Source organism: Varroa jacobsoni, unplaced genomic scaffold, assembly GCF_002532875.2.
Source record: "Varroa jacobsoni isolate VJ856 unplaced genomic scaffold, vjacob_1.0 scaffold_1417, whole genome shotgun sequence".
Taxonomy (NCBI): domain Eukaryota; kingdom Metazoa; phylum Arthropoda; class Arachnida; order Mesostigmata; family Varroidae; genus Varroa; species Varroa jacobsoni.
In genome coordinates this window covers 108,965-130,581 of record NW_019214319.1, presented here as the reverse complement: position 1 = coordinate 130,581, position 21,617 = coordinate 108,965, and the positions used below count along the sequence as shown (strand labels likewise).

At 45.0% G+C, this 21,617-nt stretch overlaps 1 protein-coding gene across 3 annotated transcripts in view; it reads left to right on the top strand.

Annotated features, from left to right (window-relative positions):
- The window catches only part of LOC111269805 (neural cell adhesion molecule 1), a 76,080-nt gene that overhangs the window by 18,303 nt on the left and 36,160 nt on the right, over positions 1-21,617 (top strand). The gene's annotated exons all lie outside the window — the stretch shown is intronic.

Here is a 21,617-nt window from a genome sequence, read left to right as displayed (position 1 = left end):
GCTGGGTGTTGCAAATGATCACATATTTTTATGAAAGAGCTTACTCTATGTGGACATATAATATATATGTATATGGTGTAAACGATGATATCAGTTGTCCACAAGTCAAGAAATTGTATATCGTATTGTGTGGGCGGTAACCGCTTGGAGCTCCGTATAATTAGATAATTGGCTGGAATGAAATAGTGTTTGGACCGATTTGTCGGCTTATTTTTCCCGATAACTGAAATGCTATAGATGCTATAGAGCTTCTACGTTAAGCAAAATATTAGTACTATTTTATAGCCTAGGTTTAGATGAGTCGGTTTGGACTCATCGAGTCGCTCCCCGCCATAGCAGTCGTGGAATATATTATCGGTGGAGTAAATATTTAAATTGAATGTTAGCTGGTCGCGCTCTTGGCTACAGATGGGCACTTCAGTAAACTGGCTGGCAAATATAAAGTTTTGGAAAAAGCAAGCTAGATACCGGTTGAATGCGATCAACATTCTTCCCTTGTCAGCAGCGCGGCCATCATGTAAGTTAGAGTCAATTTTTACTATAGTAGTCGCGAACGATGGTGGAAAAAACCGACATTTCTCCATGGCTAACATCATTCAATGATTTCCCGCACACCCTAAGCCAACACGAACTCACCATGTAGACAAACGGTTACAAATTCCACAGATTAGGACAATATACCTTCGACACAGGCCGAATTGTGACTTCATCTATAACTTCATGACTTCCACCATCGATTCTATTGTTTTCGTTATCGTTGTCTCTTTGCATCCCAGCGAATCAATGCTAATAGGTATAACAATAAAAAAAATAACACTAAATTGTACCGTGTCCATGCATCTGTCGCCGCCGCTGTCAAGGCCGTCACACGCGACGTTGAAAAGATGGCCGCTAGCCAGCCTGGTAGATGGCGCGTGCTTGATCCAGGACTTTTCGTGCGGTCAGCCTAAAAGTTTCGCTCCTTATTTAGCTTCGGTTTGCACATGCCCTGGCAAACAGATAAGCATCAATGCTAAAGAAGCATTCAAGGATAAGATTCAATTAAATGGGTGCCGAATGTGATAACGCTTTTATAGACCTACCGTTCACTGACGACATTTTACATATGTATATATATATATATATATATATACATATACACGCAACGTTGTTAACGAGCAAAGTGTTTCTTTCTGCCTGCCTACTGATAGAAGACGACAATACCAGTAACGATGCTGGAAAAGGGATAGGAATAGTCAGTCAGTGTTTAGTTAAAGCGCAGTGCATAAAACTCAAAAGTTCGTTTTCGAGGTGAATGGGTTTGCAGCGGTCGGGTTCTGACCTTTTGCGCGAAACAACCGCGAACATGGTGACACCACTGTGTATTATTATGGTAGTAATGGGCACAAGACGGGGGCAGAAACAAACATTGGATAGCATTTAACAGAGTCGAAAGACAACTAGCGCACAGCGAAGCTAAATCAAAACACTTCTGGTGGGTGACATTGAAGTTAGCTCGTTGCATGTATCCAACAATGAACAAATAAACAGGGAAAAAACATATAGCCTATGTTCGTTTAGCAATAACAAGTAGCGTCATAGTAACAAATAAGCAGTGTGAACGTTTAGATTTCAGACGAAACGCTGTTACTGTTCCTAGTTGTAAGCCAACTGATTTGCCACAAAATAAGTAAAAGCACATGTTGAATATGTATGGCCTTTTGATAATATGCCCATTTTCTAACTTTATGGCATCATTTGCTAGTTGTGTTTTTGTCTATTTTACAGCTCCCGTAACGCCCACAGTTACCATTTTTTAAGATAAATACATTGACTTCAGTTGACACCTGATCCCCTGCTGGAAGAGCGCGTTCTAACTGTTATCCTGTACAATACATAGTTGTTTTAGTAATCATGCCAAGAACAATTTGGTTGCCAAGAACAATTATTTCAATCGTACGGACAACAAAAATGGTCCTCGTAGTTGTCAAGTGGCCACAAGCGTAAAAGTCGTGCGTCCAGTTAAAAAAGCGTAAGTTTGGTACGGGCACCTGGTGCCGTCAGGTGCAGCTTTTGTACAGTTGTTGCCGTACTTATATACATATGTAATCCTTGATACTACTGATAAATGCACGAATGTGTGTATTTTTTTTGCCAGAAACCGAAGCAGGAATGCTTAGACAGCAGCAAGGTGACCTGAGCTTCCGCGGCTACCGTAATTTTTTATTCGAACAATTACATTATTGATTTTTACAGGCGGCACAGATGTAAATGCAATCTGTCTAATTTTCTCGGCTAATATCATGGAACATTTGCAATTACCATTGTTTTTTAGCGGAGACGTAGAAGTTAACTGCAGCAGCGAGAACAGTTGGTCTGTCTTTTTTTGTAGAATCTTAGGAAAGCACGAACGCCTTCCGCAATCGACGGCATTCAGGCTTCATCCCAGCCTCAGTTCGTTCCATATCAATAGTTTCAACGGCGAAATCTCAAGAAGCGGCGGCCTCAGCAGAGATAATAGCGTGAACCGGTCAGGTGCCACTGTGTCAATTGCGAATTGATTTCCTGCTCTTAGCTCAGTGGGTTCGCGGTGACAAGGTTGGCGTTGGCCATGACGATGCTGTCACTCAAAGTTGATGACCTCAAGCCGTTGGGTCTGTGCGTTCTTTCTACAATCGTTTGAATTGGTTGGCCATTAGCCATGCCTCCCTCGGCCACTCGCTAAACAACAATGGGATTATTGATAGGTTTCTGTTATCGCAGGCGCTACTACTGCCCCCCATCCCCCATGTATTACAGCTCTTAGAATCAGCCACATAACCGATGTGTGTTATTAAAGCATACGTGTTTGTATAGTCATATACGGACTAATAAATTTATATATAGTAGTGGTTTTGCCTGAATTGCAATGTAAACACGTTTGAACGTCGAAGTATCCGGAATCGTACCAGCGATATCCGTAGGCCACATAGCGCTTGAGGGCTTCGGATTGGTCGTTCCGCAGTCTACCGTCGGATGCGAGGAGCCGATCGCGTCGGAATATAAGTGGGGCATCTGGGAGGCGGTTTGTTTTATCGGTTTTCGTCGCCACTTCGCTTTCCATGGCCGCCGTTGTCTCCGTTCCAACTCTGTACAATTTAAAATAGCATTATTATTATTACAGGTGCCCGCGGTGTAATGTCGCAGTCGAAACAATCGAGCCACAGGAAATCTGTTTTTTAGCTGCTAGCTCGCGCAGCCGCGCCTGATGCCTCTATCGCTGACGCTGCTGGCCCAGACCAGCCCCAACTACAAAGACACTTGTTGCTGCTAACAACTGTTGGCGGGTGGTATATTTTGCAATTTCGTCATTTGCTGTTGCCGTCGTAGCCAGTTTACGATGTTTATTGGCGCACGAAGGCTGCCGTCTCTTCGGTTATTTGCCAGAATAGAAACAAGGTAGCGTGAACGGGTAATTGTGATTTCACTCGTGCTTGGAGCAGACGCAAACACCGGCTACATACAGAGATCCAGGGAGGATACATTCTACATGTGGCGTTGTGTCTATTGATACTATCGACATGGTTATTAGCGATGCTAATAGCAGCAAAAGCACTGGCGCTGACGCGTATGTGCGGTCTACTCTCTGCGGCTGGCGGTTTGCAGCTATCAATGCGATATAAGCAAGGTCTTTTCTTGCTTGCTTGCCATTGACAGGCCTTGCCGGCCGGAACCGTCAGAACGACGACGACAACCAAAATAACTAATATATCTTATGTGTGTCTGTGTATACGCGACAGTCGATCTTTGTTGTTGTCTTCGCCGATAACGCTAGCGAAGCTCGAGGCTGTTGCGTACCACTACCACACAAAACGACAATAGCGCCGATTTGCTACTGCTACGGCGAAGACGATATTTTCATGGATTTAAGATTCCGTTGTTTGTTCACGAGTTCTCAGCAACAGAAGCAGCAGCAGCAGCAGCAAAAGGTATAACGAAAATGGCGTCGACATCGGCAGAAAAAAAAAGTTAGATTTTAAACCAGACTTATCGCGCAGAGATTTTATAATAGACTCATTCGCTTGAAGGTAATGGCCCCGCCATTCAGTTCAGCTGATTTGGCAGATCTGCCTGATTTAACAGTAGATCGCTAACTTGACGCCATGTACAATTCACTCAGCGTACGGTTTATCAATGCTGGTTGGGTTGGCAACACGGATCTTGCTTCAGGATCCGTTCCGCTGCTGCTGTTGCTGTTGTTGTTTTTGTTGTTGGTAAGGTTAATGTCTGAAGTCATTTGTATTCTGGTTCTGTTCATGCGTTGTTGTTGTCATCGATGGCACAGGCTGTCGCCATATTATGGTGTTCTGGGCAGCTAAAATGGTTGATTGCTGTGCTACTCTTCGTTTTGCCTTTTTTGAGAGGAAAACGAAGCCAAAGAGAGCCGCAAGGAGTAAAGGCTGAAGCGAGCCCGCAGAGGAGTCGGTAATCGGAAGAGGAGAACAAGCCACTGCCAAAGGTGCTCGGAAGTGGAAATGCAAAAGTCGTCATAGTGATAACAACGTTGGCCGCACAACTGTTCTTGCTGTAGATTCAGCTTCCACTGACGCTGATCCTGCTATTGATGGTTACACGACCAACGAAGTTTCGTTATACATCGTTTCGTTGCTCAAGCCGAGTTGCCGAGTCTTCCCCTGTCATCCCTTCCTATCCACCTTTAATCGTTCACCACCTTTCAATAAAACACAGTTTCAATTCCATCGTATGAAATTAAAAAAAAATCACTATTACTGCAATCCTGCTGTTAGCTTTCACATAGGTGGCGGATGCGCGATCGCTTCGATGACGCCGGAAAACCATCACTGATGATAAAACGTTCATTATCGTTGTTATCTTCGATAGACGCTTGTGGACGCAGAGGTTTTAGAGAGGACGCCCTGGCCCCTTTGTACCTGTTGGACGATCTGACGTCGCGAGGTGCGTCCCAGTGTTCCATGCATTGGGATTGCATGCTTACTTGTCCTGAGGAGGTAAATGTGTGTCTATGTGGAAGCAAGTTAAGTCCAAGTAGAGATCTTTGCGTGATTGTAGCTGCAGGAGCAGCCGGCGTTGAAGTCGAAGTCGATACCGTAGTCGCAGCGATCGTGTTTAAACGAGTATTTTTTCTATTTCTTGTTCTGTGCTAGTGAAAAAATATTTCGATACGTTGAATAATACCGACGATAGTTCGTTGGTAGGGTTTGCTTCGAGTAGTTGATAGGTTGTGACAAAGATCAAAAGCGAAGAATATAATTGTCAGTATGATCGAGACGCTTTATTCTATTTGACAGTGAATGCTACAGAATTAAATTAAGCGCGTTACTTGTCTGAATCACTTAGAAGATGACAACGAAAGTGACAATTTGACGGAGCATTTGATGGCTCGGGGCAAAAGTTTGCTTGCAACCTTAACTTGTTTGACAATTAATTTCATGACCGCTATTACGTCTATTGCTAAAGCCACTGTTCGATCCGAGACACCGAGGCAATCTCAGCGACCTGCTCGGTGGTCAGTTGGAGGCGAGACACGGTCGTGACGAACTCGTGGCAATAATATAACGCTTCTTAGATCCACGTTTGCATGTTCTTCACGGTGGACATGTATACGGAAGTGAAGATCATTAGCACGTTCTTTACACCGATGCCCCCGACGGTTCTTCAACGATATGCGGTCACGTGGCATGTTTTTGTGTCAATGACGGGCGATTTAAGTGACAGCAGGGCATTTCAACCAACCCTGTTTGTTATATACAAAGTCGGTTTTATTATGTACATCTTCACAGCCGTGTAACACGCTAAACACTTCCTCTTTTGCTGTTGGATTATAAACACAGCTTCGTTGCAGCTAACGCCGCCGTCATGCTCCACGAATCTGAACCATTTAATCAAAAAAGTTACTTCGGTACTTCTTCACCGTCGAGGGGTCTTCTCTCCTTTCGAGGCAGACGATACGATTCGCAGTTGCCGTCGGTCGACTGACCAGTTTGTCAGACGACAAATCTGACCGCTAAAAGATGATCATCCGATAGATCATCTTTTGCGCCAGTTCGCACTCGTGGCGGGAGATCCCAGTGGAGTTATGGCACCGCTGCGAGTAATGCTGGCCAGTGAAGCATACGCACCTCAATTTCATGCTGGACCATAAGCCGTCTAATGCCTCTCTCGTTTTGTTGTTGATGACCATCTTTTTACCTTACTTCATCTTCCTGAGCTTCTGTGGAATTACTTAGGACAAAGCAAACATTTTAAATCTTATAGAAAATATTCCATGTGTCAGCTTTTAAATTAGAATGGATTTTTTTTTAAATGCCACTCTTTCTGACTTCGTTTGTGAACTTGTTATTGAAGAAGATCGAGTCAAGTGTTGAAAGGCGTTTGGCCCGAACGTTTCACAGCCGGATCGTCGATCCTCTTCCCCCTCTGGGTCGAGGGCGTTCACGGTCGAAGTATTCGATTCAAATCTGTCTTTTTTTGGGTGATAACTAAAAACAAACCCTGTAAAACTGTTCCATTTATTGTCTTTTTGACAGCAGAACTTCAATGGATTACTGCCGCTACTTTTCAATTGCTGATGTTTTATTCGCTCGTTGATTTCATCAATTTCTATGCCGTGGCAAAACTATTACCAGGTGCCATAATACTGGGCTTCTTCACGGAAAACACTACAACCGATATCGATGCAATAAAAAGTTTTCTATTTCGATTCGGCTAACCGTCCTGATTCTGATCTTCCCGCCCTTCGCTTTCTGTCAGGCCTCTTGTCGTAGTCGACCTGTCTTCGTAAACTCTTTTGCAATTGACCGCGATCTAATCTTGAAGTGGAGTGGCTGTCGTCATTCTTACCTCCCTCATTTTGCCTTTGCTTTTCTTTTCCTATCACCTCGTCTTTTGTTTTAGTTAACCTTACCTGCCTTTTTTCATGGCAGTGCGTGACGAGGCTTGTCGGCATAAGCGGCCATGTCGCAGGAACTTTGTTGACAACGTCAGTGTCACGGTAGCAGCAACAATGAGCAACAACGAAAACAGCCGATCGAGACAGTGCTTGATACTACTCCTCGGCTGCTTTTACTGGATAGGAGTTTTACTTTATCCGATTAACAGTGGTCAGTCAGGTATGGTAAACTAATAGACTAGTAGGAAGCGCCTCTATCAACAACGTCTCCGTTAGACTAACTTTGCTGTGAGACTGATACACTTGCTTTTCTGTGACAAAAAAAGATTGCGGCTGCAAATACTCAGTTCAATGTACCACACATAGTAATTGGTATCTTATTCCTTAACTTGTCAAGTCTTCGGCCAATTACCTTCCATCGGCCTGCCCACCGACGCGGGATATGTTGTGGAGTTAACGTTTGTTTCTTTTGATCGTTCAACTATTTCAGGCTTTTCCTTCCTCCCTTTTCTGTCCATTTACCTATACCTTTCCGTTACTATTATTTCATGTGCTTCTCGATACGGTTCGTATCGTGCAGAGTTACATGGTCCCGGTAAGCTTGGGGGTCCGCGTCACCGAATCAGCGATCCACGTCTTCGACACGACCGTTTCGTCAAAACAAGCTAACACCGCTATTGGAGGTTGGTCATCGATTGTTCGTTCAATCAAGCAGCAATGGCTCATTGTCTCTAAAAAGGCTTACCGAACCGTTGGCGATTTCAGTCTTGTCGTCGCATTCGGATCGCTGGCTTCGGAAGGCGTCAGCTTAGGGATGCAGCTTCGAGAAATTGTCTTTTTCCTTCTTTCCTTCTTTGTCACACAGCACAAAGTAAAGCGTCGGCCACGTCTTTCTACTGCTTCTATAAGACAAAACCACGTCGCTGGCTATGCATGGCGATGCTGCCAACGGCAAGCACAACATTTAGTATACGCGCCTGTCTTCGATCAGAGCATTTGCCGATAAACCAGGCCCAAGCCTCAAACGAATGGAAGCCAGGATCCCTAACAAAATCCAACCGAGGATTTTGTTGAGGATTCTGGCTTCCATTCTTCCCTTTACATGATATTCAAAGAAATAGCCTTACTTTCGTGATATTACAGTAGATAACGTGTTTGTTTATTCAACGTAGATCCAGGTGGTGTTCGAATTCGGGCATACATACACTTCGTTTCACGCTGGAAGTCAGCTTTCTGAAGTAATTCCTTATGGTCTAGAAACGTTGCTACTCGTTGCCTTGGTCGCTAACACACTCTCACGTTGACATAAGGCCGCTTAGCTGGTGAAAGGCCTCAACAAATGAATATAAAGAAATACTCCTTTGGCTGTCTGTGCAGTTAGAGAAGCCTATGGCCACGTTAGGACGGACAGTGTTAGAAAAAAGGCATGGAGTCCGTGGTGTCTTTCTAAGCGTGTGGGTCGATTTGTTGTACCGACTATTAGCTGAAACTGTAGGCCGCGAGTCTCGAGGTGTGGTATTTGCCGGGACCACAAAACCGCTGAACCCCGGGATGCCAACTGCCTTCCCGACAACGATTTGGGGTTGATTATTTTGCTTGCCTGTTTGTCGGCTCGGGCATCTCGTTTCGCTTTAGGCTTCCCCACAGGCCTTAGTAATGACAGCGATACTTTTTGAGGGAGATTTCTCCTCGGCAGTAGCAATGTTCCCGGCAATGTTTCAACAAAGACCATCTATCTGATTTCAATGATATGCATTTGTATACAGGTGCCGAGTGTTCACCTACATAAAGGTTTATTTACTTAATTTGCTGTTTATGCTCGCCATCGTACGGTTTTTGCTATTCGAACCGCCGAACGGACGGCAATAAAAATATTGCACTTTTTTGTTTGTGAAACAGAACCTATACTGGTAATCCATTGGTTCATTGCTGAGTGTGAAGAGCTATGCGGAGCGGTAACGACCTGTTCGACGTATCGTTTGAAAAGGGTCGAAATGGAGTATATTTCTTAAATGGTCAGAATCTTAACGTCTACAAAGAGCTCAGCTTGTGGTACGCACATCAAATACTAGCCAATATTTTACATAGAAATTACCTATGCTGTTTAGTTAGTGGTTTATCTAAAATTTCATCGAAATCACAGCAAAGACTTTATAGAAATCAGCAATATAGAAGAAGAAAAAATAGCGGGTTATTCTCGCTCGACGAATACTTTGAAGGAGCCGTAATATCATTTTAGATATGTCTTGCCAGACAACCTTCGTGTGCATTTTTCGTGTGCATATGTACGGCCATTTTCGAAAAAAGTCACGAATAATTCAGTGAATAATAAGCAGCAAAAGACATGAGCGACTGCTGTTCTTGGTGACTCTGACTCCTCTAGCTCATCCCGTTGATTCCCATCAGATGCTTGACGCCTGTCAAAAGATGGAGAAGATTGAATGTAGCCGTGTTTCTGGCTTTTCTATACAGGACGCTGGTTGGTCATAGCATCTGATGCACACAGATGCAAGACATCAGCATGTGGAAATGGATACAAAACTCGTTGGATGGCCACGTCTGTCAGGTGACACTAATTTACACGTAAGCCTATCGCATATCTAGACTGTTGTCGTATCGTAGGCCTTTTGGAAGGGCACGAGTGAATAAATGTGGCTTGAGACCAGGCGAGGTTTAATTGACGATGAACTGTTATAGAAGATAATTTTTGGGTGAGCAACGAGGTTAATGAAAAAGCGCGGTTTGGCCAGTTTTCTGTCCCCTCACTATGCCGAAACTCGCTATGCCGCTATTTTGTACGCGAATTAAGTAGATACAAACGTTCTGCTAACCAGTAATTCACGCAAGTGGTCATGACCTAGTGTCGCTGTTCGTTAGTCTGACGATCGGAAAAATTAGCGAGCCAATTTTCTAATCGCTGTCTTTTCTCTGACACAACAAAAAATCCCCCGGGAGCCTTTGTCTAAACGGAAAAGGCAGGAAAGACAATACCTGCTAAGATGCCGACCGAAGGAAGTAACTATAAAGCATCAAGTTGTCATCGAAGCGGCGCTGGGGGTCTGATTGACGTTGTTGGATGCTGGGTGTCACTGCCAGAGTTATGGCGAAAAATAAGAAAAAAAAGCAGTAATAGACTTTTCTAACACGCAGTTCGCGAACTGGGACCGTTTTAGTTATTTTGTCGTTTAGGTGTAGAGCTGTTTAATGGTGCTAGTGACTGGCTGTCCGCCCCATGGTTATGCCGAATGTATGATTTTTCGGAAGCTTATTTTCTAAACCGATCGTTGCGCCTATTCATGCTGTGCGCTCCTCGCTTGAATCCAGTCTGCAGTCGTAGCTTTCAGACTTGGAAGTCCTGACCACCGTTACACGAAAATCTTGGGTATCCCTTCCAGGCGACAAACCATTTGTAGGATCGCAAGAAGCAGAGATCGCAGTGAGAGTAACCGCTCCTTTTTTGGTTATGGGGAACGTTTAAAATCAGCGTTAAAATGAAAGCGGGATATAAAAAGTAGCCGAGCAACCGAAAACTATCACGAACGCCACGGACGACCCGAGGTAGCGACGTTAATTTCTTATACACACAGACACATATATATATATATATATAAGCTCGAACTTCGCCGACGTTTCGTGAAGTAGTGTCAGTCCGGCTTGCTCTTGCCGCTGGCTTGTAATTTCGACAGTTGCCACTCATGACTTCATCACGACTCGACGATGAACGAATCACAACAAAACAATGAGCTCCAGTGATGACGTGAGGGTCGAGTGAAGTTGACCGACTATGGCACGATGTCATCTGCTTTTTTTTCCTAGAAGAATAACAGCCCCGTCAGCTGCAGCTATAGCGACATCTGCTGGTGACGTCGACGACAGTGGTTCAGCCAAGTCGTCCAGAGTAACCGGTGCGGTCCCCGCTGAGATTTCTAACCATTGGCGAGCTGACATTAGAAGCCTTACGTCTTCGGATTTACCGTTCTAGTTAGAGTAAGTGGGCCCACGACGCTGGGACAAGCGTATTACGGACAGACGCCGGACGGCGAGCTGGCTCAAATACAGAAGTAATACAGGCGCAGTAGCAATAGCTAGAACGGAAACAATAGCATATGGGAAGAAATGCCGTGATATATCATGATGTTATTCAGCCAGCGATGATCATGATATGATTGTTCGTCTTGCTAGTGACGGAAAATTTTAATCTCAATATACAGTAGTAGATTCTCTGCCGGCCAGAACATTGGTACCTGCTGTTATTCTTCGAACGAAGCCAGGCAGACGAGGAAACGAGAAGTAAAAAAAAACAAGGAAAAGCTGGTAGGGCAGGTGCGTCAATGGAATATTCGTATTTGTGTTACTTTTGTTAGCCGACGGCTTCCTACGACTCGTCTGTATTGCCTAGTCGGTCGTTCAGGTGCTTGCTGCATAAGCTCAATATTAACGTCCTTTTTTTGGACTTTGCCACTAGAAAAACCCGATGACCACCCCCCCCCCCCCCGTGTCTTGGTGACCTGCTCAGTAATGACATGGCAGACAGACTACCCTTGTCCTAGTGCCTACTCTGCTAGCTGGTTACTCGGGCATTAGCTGGCTGCGCCTGCCTAAAGAACAGCTCCAGCCATCCACCCCCGACCCATCGGCCCACCGGCCTTTCAGGTACACACTAGAACAGCAGTGAAAAGACCGAGTGTGTGAACCCCTCGGATACCGTATGTTTTCTGGTCGCTCCTCGGTCTGTTATGTGCTTTCGATCGTTTCTTCCTCATTCTTCGTCATATAGCGAAGAGCTCCGATTTTCCCCCGCCCTTCTTCGTACCATCATTCCATAGCCCAAAGAACCTAAACAAGAGAAGCTGCCCCGTCGAGGCGCTGCTTCTGAAACTGCCCGTTTCGTTCATTTCCCCAGGCGAGTTTCTAGTTTTTCGCCTTCGTGTGCTTTCTGTTTTGCTACCTCCTTCCTATCTTTTCTGTACCCATGGCCCCCGTCTCTTTGGCACTAGTCAGCCGTCCTCCAAAGCGGATGGCGCCTCAGCAACTTACTGAACTCTCTTCTTCACCGTGAAGAGCTCAGGCTATTTTTGCGATGGCTCATTGGCCAGGAAAAAGTCGAAGAAAGAAGCGATAACAGATTGTACGCGCCCAAAATCACGGGCTAGTCCCATCGAATTGAATAGGTATAGAAAGGTCAGCTGCTGTTGGTGTTTCTGCTTCGAATTTTTCGCAGGACTTCCCTAAGGTAGAAAGAAGATTCGCCAGAGATAGACGCGATAGAATCTGGGGAAAGAGTCTAAGAGCGCGGTTGTTAGCTCGTGTAATCTTGGTTCTTCCTTGAACACCTGCCACTTACTTTTTCTTGGTCTCACAGCGGTGTCCCTTCTTTTCTCAACGCATGAGCAGGTACGGCTGCTAGACGAGGAACAAGGTTACTGTCTCTGTATATTGACGCTTCTAAACAGCCTGAGTTAACCGCGATCTGTTAGACGAGCTACGGGTTAGGCGTCGACCCCGTTGAATATTTTTCTCTGGTAGCGGGCCCTCATTACTACGTAATTAGACAGTGGTCTTTCTGCAAATAGCAGGAAGGCTAGGGTACATTTTGTGCGTATATCGGACGAAAAATGTCTACATTAAACACTTCGGTTAGCTGTGCGTTAACGTGCAGTGCAGTTCTAAAAAAGAAGATAAAAAAATACAGAATAGGTGTCATGCCCCCGATTAAGTCTTATTTGCAGACCGCACGGTTACTGTTCTTCTCTAATAATATTTAGTTTGAGCTGATTGCGAGAACGGCCTTAGTCCCGCGCATGGCTAAAGCCTGCCCCGTGATCCCTTAGAAGTCCTAAACATGTTGCTGATGCGAAAGTAGGAGAAGGGCGTTTGAAAAAATACATTTTCCGAAGCACCGACATTCTATAAATCCCCCGATATTCCCTTCATAAGAGCGTTTCATGTGCAATCATGTGGGACGTAAGCGAGGCAATCACGGGTTCCAGCATCTTGGTCCCAGAACAGGCATGCGGAAAGCCCTTGAGGTTCGTTTTACGTTTCAAACTGGCTCAGCTCTAACTAAGCGCTGGCAAAAGCGTCAAAGTGGCTTGAACGTGAAACATACGATGTACTCAAGGACATCTCAGGGTAACAACACAGCATCTAAATTTAAAGGCGGAACTTCTATCGTGCTCATTACGTTGACGTCAAAATGCTATTGGGAACACACACGTATGTATACCGTAATTAAATAGATTTTGCGGACGCAATAAGTGCCAGAACGTATTCTGCTTCTTTCCGTTACTGGTGGTGGTTACTCTCCACACATATGCTGGTGTTCGAGGTATATATACATATTACAATAATCATGCTATCAAAGTGAGCTGGAGCTTCTTATGTCCAGCGTCTCTAGACTCTGCTTCGAGACTTGAGTGACGACTTGGTTCATTGTAAACGCGACCCGAAGGTCTCGCTCACCCGGAAGTAGCCACCTCATTAGTGGGCCACAGCTGATAATTCTTCCGAAATTCTTTGTGTTTCGACCAATGGCAGACCAAATAGTTTCGTCGTTCCAGCGGTCGCTTGATTGTTCCCCATTCCGTTTGGACCCGCATGAACGTGAAATGCCGACAAATGCTATAGTGACGGCTGTAATAGTAATCTTCACAAGCCGATAGAATGCCGACAAGAACTGTTCTATGTGGACATTTCATTCTTTCTCATGCCTTTTCTATGCTCACCATCACCGCCATCATCAGGCATGAAAAACCCGCAAATATGGGCATGCTACCTAACCTGCCGTCTGCTACGAAAAACCACAGCGTACGCATAAGGATAGTGTCAGCACTACCTGCCGAACCGTTACCACCGGCCAACTTCTCCCGCTAAATGATCGGTAACGTAAGGCACGTTCGTGTCAAAAAGTGTTGAGGGGCAATAGAACAGCAATGAGGATTCGGATTACAAACTGCTTCAGCCACGGCAAAAAACGAAGAGTGGTTAGAAAGGCTATGTCTGCCTAGCGCTGGCTTCACCCGGGGAGACTCGGTTGTCGCATATAATAGGTCGATTCACTACATTGATTGTTGCAGTGTTTCAATCATGGCTGGCGGAGTCGACGCCAAAAACAACTACCGGTCCTATTCAGCTATAATAATTGTAGTGTTGCAATGCGGTAGAATTATGCTAGGTAACTGGCCTCTAGCCCCAATGCTCACTCAACACTCTGCAATTAGAACACGGATCACTAGCTATTAGTCTTGCCGACATGATTAGCAATGCGGCTATGTTCAACAAACGATTGACGCCGCCAGCGGTGGGGTATCCGGGTTGTCGGTGGGGTTTGACGTTTGCCGATGTCTTCAAGTGGCGACCATGATTTTAATATTGTTATTGATGTTAGACGAACGCTTCGTGTATGTCTGGGATATGTCCATTCCCCTGTCGTAGCGTGCGCGGTCAGCGTTGATCTGTTCAGGATCCTAAGGATACAAGGAGCAACTCGATGCGCGCTACACACGTTTTAGCAGTTAGACCAATCTGCGATATCGGTGCTATCGAGCCGTAATTACGTTGGTCACACTGGTGAGTCCCCGTTATTGCTATCACAAGAACAGGCGTTCAAACGACGGACTCAACTGATTCTGTAAGAGTATTCAATTACTATTTTGATTTCGACTAGCTAAAGCTAACTGGCTCAAAACAAACAGAACGATTTTTTACTGATTTCACCGACGGACTGATTTTATCCCTTGACGGTTCCCTGCTTAAGTAATATATTCGGTGCCACGTAGGCTTCTGTCAATTGCATGTATAGTGTGTGATTCTTTGCTTGTGTTATTTTAGATTATTAGATTTTCTATTTTAAGTGTCAGAAAATCGTTGTCGTTCAGTAGCGATGTAATGTAGACGATGCACTTTTTGTATTCGTTCAGTCATACACTTTTTAGTGCTGTTGCTCTTCTAACGATGATGGCGCTCGCGGCAAAGCTTTGTGGGGCAATAGCCTTTTGGCTGCCATGCACTGCTTTACGTTCCGTGATCCATGCGGTACATCTTTGCTTAGGACAAACGAGCATGGCGACGACTATTACATGTAAGGAATTTAAACATAGAAAAACTAACTAATAATGCGCAGAACGCGAACAGACGACTGGGCTTATATCTAATCCATGCGGCGGCCGCTATTTCGATTATCGGTAGACACTGACAAAAGTACCAGGATGATAACACACTTATCAGGCAAAATTTTTCGACGGAATGTTTATCAACCTACGTATGTATATCGTCTGCGATATAGCAGCTATTGTTGTTGACCACGATGAAGACAAAGTTCATTTGCACGAGTCGCCGTTTGTTCGCCCATCCAAATGTGCAATATTTTGTGCATTTCTCAGGCTGCGTATGTAGACAACCGTTGTTCCACCTGCTGTCTGTGACCGTCCGTCTATGGTGATTAAATCAACGGCTTTCTACGTAATGTAAGATCTACTTCTGACATATACCTAATTTACTTCTTGCCGTAGTTAAGAAGTAGGCTACGTGCTGGCCTGCAGTCGCTACCGACCGCTGTCAAGCGTTAAAGACCGGTGTGGGTCGAAGCAATGCTCAACAATGTGTTGTGCTAATGGTATCAGTCGCTTGGAGTACGAGCACTCTACGTGCTAGTATCGTTCAAATGGATCCGACCCGTACGCGCAGCTCGTTACCATTTTGGCATTCAATACGCATACATTTGGGGGTTAGTATTGTCTACTTAAGAAAATAAAAAAAAAGAAAGCTCCCGCCGTTCTGCCTGTAAGAAGGCAGTTGGCCAATGTCCATTCACTATGCGCGGTTCGGATTCAGTTGTTTCAGTCTAGGGTGATGCTGCTGATGGTGTCGTTGACAGACGCCTGCGAACGCCAGCATCATCACCTATTACCTTATCAAGTCTTTCTTCTGCAAAAAGAGCAACTTCAGTCGACGGGCGCGGCGTTTCCTTCCCACCACTACTAGACCTTATTGCCATTCTTGTGGCCGTCGATGGCTTTGTCGTTTTCCTTTAATTTGCTCTTCGTTAGAGTTTTCATCTTCTAACATGTGCAGCCCATGACTCGCTACTGCTATAACTGTAGTAACATCGTTATTACTTTTCTGCCATAATGTTCCGTTTCCATTACACATTGTATCATATACGCGCCAGTAAATCGACTTGGTCATGGCTGACGGACCTCCACACATCCATACTATACCACCATTAAAAAAACCACAGCTAGTGAACCTCCGGGAGCTAGGCAGCCCCAACCGCATGCAGATACCCACAGTTCCAAACCCCGCCGTTGTAGTTATCTCTTGAGTAGAAATAGCCACCTCCTTAGTGCTAGCGGTTCAGGGCAAGTCTGGGACACAGTTATGGGAGCTTCACAAAGGCACTGGCGAGAGTTGTGCCTTGAACGTTACTAGCACCTCTGACTTTGTTACACTATTAGGCTTGTTTAGCAAATCTATGTTTTGCTATGCAGAGGTAGCCGTTTGTCAATGGTTGGAATTACGGAAGGATAGCCGACGAAGGGAGTCGCCGTAAACGACTCCACTATTGAAAGTTTTGGATTGTTCCTGCTTTGCGTCAGCAGCTTGGAAGCTCCACTCTGTTGAGTCAGCTGGTTCGATGGGCTTAGACCCATCGTCACTGCTGAAGTCAGCACGGGTCATTAAAAATGAATAGGACACAGTGCGGGCATAGACAAAACTGCGTAATGTGTATAAACGTCTGGGAATAGGTTTGCCGCAGCGTCTCTACAACAAACCACATGGGCAGAAAGCAGGTAGAGAAGTGAGCGAATTATGATGGGTTTGCGACACAGTTGCTACCTGTATTGATGGGCTGTGCTCGCCCGCCGTTATTGCTTTCATTGAAGCCCATTTTTTTATATATATATGTATATACAGACCACTAACCACAGGCTGATCGGCGCATATCGTAGCGTTCATATACAGAAAGGGCATCGGATACCTGGTACTTTCATGAACACATGCTGTTCTGTTAGCAGTATATACATATGTATTTATGCCACACAATAGAATATACATGAAGCTAACTTACGCACAGGAAAGGGTGAGTTCGAATGTACGTTTTAGTGGATTGTTTGGACAACCTGACGCGACCATTTATAGTGGTAGCTGTGATTCAATAGCATTAGAATAGCGTCATCTCGGTAATTTTTCCCTAGTTCCTTCTTGAAGTCCAGAAGTGTTTAACTTGTCAATTCGCTTTTCCCCAAGCTAACGGCTTATAACCGCGATGAACAGTGGCGGTAAGAAAATATGAGGTTGCGCAAAGCTGGCTGTATAGCAAGCATAAACGTCGACTGTATGTATGTAAAGTTCGTTAATTATACACGGCTAAGAAGGACAGAATGCCAGGCATCACTGTGCCGTTATCAGCAACAACAACGAAAAGGCGCCGACGGAAAGGGCCCCATAAGCTGTTTGGTGCTTGCTGACGGTAGAGTCGGTGTTTTTGCCTGCCTATATTATATTGATCATAGTTTTGGCAACAGCATCGACAACACCTTTTGCAGGCTTCAACCACGGGCGAATAGTTTCGAACGGGGCTAGCGCGCAGGACAATCATGTGTTAATGCATACGCATACATGCAGACGTGTGTCCAGCTGATGCGCATTTGGGCATGTCACGTTCAAAGTGCCGATAACAATGGACAGAAACAAAATGAAGATTTACGTAAATATCGTGAGGCTACTATAAAGTTAACATGCTAACCAGATTACCATGTTTCTACTTTTCAATTCAGGATTATCTGGGCCTCTTTAGTGGCATTAAGAGGAATTAGGTGGATTTTTAGTTGGTGCAAATCGGACGCGGAAAACCCGCACTCAATGCAGTGATCTGAGGGGTATGAGGCGGTTGAACTTTCAAGGCTTGGACTTAAGAGCAATCATCCGAGGCCCAACTGAGCTTGTCGAAGCTTTTGTCGTACCGTCTTGCTACCGTCTGGTTAAGACGTAAATGAAAATAGCCATTTCAGCCTCAGATAATGTATTGTAAGAGGCTACGATGCGTGTGGCTGATTATGCTCTGCGCGGAGTTTACGCGCCAAGCTTTCCCGCGCCGGCTTCGTCTTGTTGCTTTCTCGCACAGCTCACAACAAAAACGAGTCGCTAGTCGTAGGTAACATCTCGGACACGTGTCCAACTTAGAGATAGGGGTTTCTTTCTTGGTTCGTTATTTCCGCCCGGGCAGACTATGGGGTTCTAGTATCCTTCTTGTCTGATAAGATTCGGTTGCGCCCAGGGGTGATTTCGAATGGTGACGCCTGTTTCGACAGACATCCTTTACGAGCAGTAATAGCCTGGTATGGGATAAATATTCGTCGTCAGGACGTTGTATACTGCTATATGGAGATGATTTTGGCGCGAAAAAAACGTAAATACGACGATGACAACAACAAGACCTAGTTAACTCAGCCGACTAGTTCTCTAGGCTTTTTTTAAATCGACTTTTCCAGCGAAGCAATTTACGAGAAAGACTATACCTAAAGACTATAAGGTTATGATCTTGAGAATATTTATGATTCGGTGTGCTCGACCTCGATTCGAAGATAGCTGAGCGCTGCATTTAAAATATGAAGGCTGTAACAACTGGGTTATCTCGCATCTTGCACGTTTGCTTCTGGCTTGTGCTTTCGTCATCACGGAGAGATGCTATTGTGGGCATTTTCATCCACACCGATGCCACGCTGAATGACCTCTGGACTTGACGGCTGAAGCGTATTAGCTTAGTTGGTTTAGTTTAATCTACAGCAAATTGAGCCATATGTAGTAGACTACGGTATCTTTTGATGGACCCGGATAAGAGTGAGCGCGGAGATTGTTTTCGTAGCGTTATGCTGTCAGGATTGCGTGGATACGTGGTGTATAGTTGGCGTTTAATGTTTACGAGCTTGAAGGGTAACGTAAATTAGCGGAAACAACCAGGCGATCAATCCAAAGGTCAACGTAGACAAGCGCAGGTTTATTTGGATCTCGCGGTCACATAAAAACACATAGCAATTATATCCCAACGTATTTCTGCTACCTACAGAACGGTGAAAAATACGTAGGTACACGATTCTGCGTCAGCACAAATGTCGCCAATAGAGATGCGAATTTGAGAAGCAGTCGCCTGGTAGCTGCGTTCGTTCCGGCCTTGCAGAAGGACAATAAACTGAGATACATACGACACATATTCAACAATATATAATAGATTGGCATCGTCGATGATATAAGTCTGGCCAATCAACAAGCTTCAATATATGAATCAGATTAATTTTTAGCGCCGAGAAGTTTAGCTAGTAGCTACTTCCACCTGGCTTTGTTGCATCGTAGCGCCTGATCGAGTTCTGCAGACACGATCCAGTCCTGTCTGGAGCAGGTGATTTCAAAATACCCCTGGACCTGCATGGACCCAGACACACGGATATATAGAGCACATATGAAATCTCTATAGTGAGAGCACGATACTCTGGAGTTTCAATGCAGACATGTGATCTGCCGAACGGCTTGAGGGTCTAGGCATATTCGGGGTGGAGCAAGCAGGCGGAATCCTCTTTGGGACACTACCTGACTACCATTTCTGGCACAGTAACAGAAGGCCAGGAACTCGTCTATTACTCTGAAGCAACCATGGAGTGCAGAGGCGCGTATTTTGTAATACACAAGAATGAAGCTTGGAGAATTCTGCTCCGGACCCATAGTGTCAACCTAAATCTTATCTGTCTCTTTCTTTTGGGTTGTGACACTCTTATGTGCGCGGACCTCCAATGACGAATGGATACGACGATCTTTTGGGGCCCTCAGGGCAAGAATGCGGAGAATGGAGTGTGCGTTCTTGGAGTGGGTGTCGACTGCATGATATCGCCTGGGAAGCGGAATCTTCTACCTTCTGCAACCTTCCTTTGATTAACGGAGGTTAGAAGCAGGCGCGAACTGTTCGAGTTGCTCATCTGAACCAAATTTCGTGGAAACAGATCAAGCGCCTGTTGAATCTAGAGTGCTATATATCCAAGTCAATATTGGATTGAACAACCTGCTACCGCCATAAACTGGCTGGGGTCATTATTCCAGCAGTCTACCTTGAGAATAATGTATTATACAGGCTGGCCTTCGCAGACAGAGCGGAATGCATTGACCGCTCAGGATCTGTGCCCCGCGTACCCGAATCTCCTTTATAGCCACCAGCAGCTAGACAACAGCTTGCATAAATATAGCCAGATTATACATGGATCGCATCAAGCTGGACTATTCCCCGCTAAATAGCCATTGTCTACCGATCCAAAGCGAAAATTCCGACACTGCTGATCTTCCATGACGGCCACAAATAAATGACGGCAGCAACAAAATGACGATGATCCAACGATGTTATCAAACGCAACAATTGATTTTTAACCATTACAATTCAACGGATAATCAATCAATATTAGCGAGGCACCGGTAACATGCAATGTCAACCATTAACTGAGCTGCCGGCTTGGGTTTTTTTTCACAACGGCCTTATCAATCGCTGTTGATATTCGACTATTTACATCAGGAGATTAACGATATCTGCTGTGTATGCATAAATGATAGATAAGATTGTCTGGTCTGGCAGGATGGCAATAGAATGGCAGGCGAAAGGGACTGTTTAGTAAGAGCCAGAGCGGACCTAGTAGGAGGAAAGCTGCGGAGGTAGAACTAGGTTCATGATGCCCTTGTGTGGATGTGAAAATGATGAGAGTGGAGCGTTTCGTTCTATACCATTCCGTGTTAATACAACCGAATTATTATAGTGTCAAACGCATGTGTGTGTAAAAGCCTAGTACGTTAGGCGGTTAACACGTCTTTAGACATTTGTTACTAGCGTTGATTCACCGAATTCCCCTAATACTACTGTTGATATGTATATCGGCGATCGGTAATGAAATTATGTAGGCCCACCTACAACCCTTTGTGTATTCCAACATGAATACAATATACTGATGGCTGTGACTATGGCATCGTAGTGGATAGCAGATTGGTCAAAAAAGTCAGGACCTACTTGGCGAATTGGCCAAGGTTTGTAGAGAGAAGAGCTTCTGTCGTCGGAGATTTCCGTAAGATCTACTTGCAAAAAAAAACTCGGAAGACGAGGAAATGAGATATAATCGATCCACGCTAGATGAGTACGAGATTCTTGTACGGAAGGGAGGTCGTTTCTCATAGCACCTTTGGCCGCCATTGCAGGCATAGTGGCTTCGTGCAAATAATAAGCAATTTTCTCGCGTGCTCTCCCCTATTTCATAAGCAGGTTTGATTATTGTTGACTTCATCTCTTCGTCTGCTCTGATTTTCATGATCATACTTTATGCTGTCGTTGGAACGGCTGTTCTTGTTACAGACGTTTTTCTGCTCTTCCTACTATAGCTCCGGCGATGCTAACGGCGATGACGAACTGTCGACTTCTTCTGACGTCATCGAACCCCAATGAACGTGCTTATTTGCGTCGACACGAGTTGATCGCCATCCGCATGCAGTTTTGATGACTAGCAACATGTTCTTTGCCCATTGCCGTCAAAGGGAGCTCATCGTTTTTGCCATAAGCCCTTCGTTTGTCACCATCAATCTGACGAGCAGATCCACTAGCGAATAACATTGATCGTAACACGATGTAGACCACATTAATGTCCTATACCTTTCTAGTGCCTACGGTAATCCTGGTACTGTTTGTGTCACGTTTACTACTATTACG